The sequence below is a fragment of the Egretta garzetta genome, unplaced genomic scaffold (assembly GCF_000687185.1).
Source record: "Egretta garzetta isolate BGI_Z169 unplaced genomic scaffold, ASM68718v1 scaffold638, whole genome shotgun sequence".
NCBI classification, from domain to species: Eukaryota; Metazoa; Chordata; class Aves; order Pelecaniformes; family Ardeidae; genus Egretta; species Egretta garzetta.
The window spans coordinates 529,745-530,163 of NW_009260676.1; positions in this window are offsets into that span (position 1 = coordinate 529,745).

Here is a 419-nt window from a genome sequence, read left to right on the forward strand (position 1 = left end):
CCCGGCCCCCCCGCTGAGCTATCGACCCACCACGGCTGTCGGGCGTCAGGGAGAACGGTCCGGGACGGCCCTAACCGCGCTCCTTCGCGACCGGTTCCACAGCGTGGCTCCGCCGCGAATTCTGTCACCGCCAACCCGATTTGAAAGTTCGGGATTTTAACGCAAAACCACCGCAAATGTAGCGTGCTGCCCTTCGGCAGCCAGCGCGGAGCCGAGGGGCAGCTGGAGCTGTTCGGAAGCGATGGTGACGCGTTTCTTACAACAACTGTTGAGTAAAACATTTTCTGTAAGAATTCTAAAGAACCCATGCAGCGCACGCTGCCCCCAGGACCGTGTATTCATAGAATCATAGAATGTCTTGGGTGGGAAGGGACCCCTAGAGGCCACCCAGCCCAACCCCCCTGCAGGAGCAGGGACAC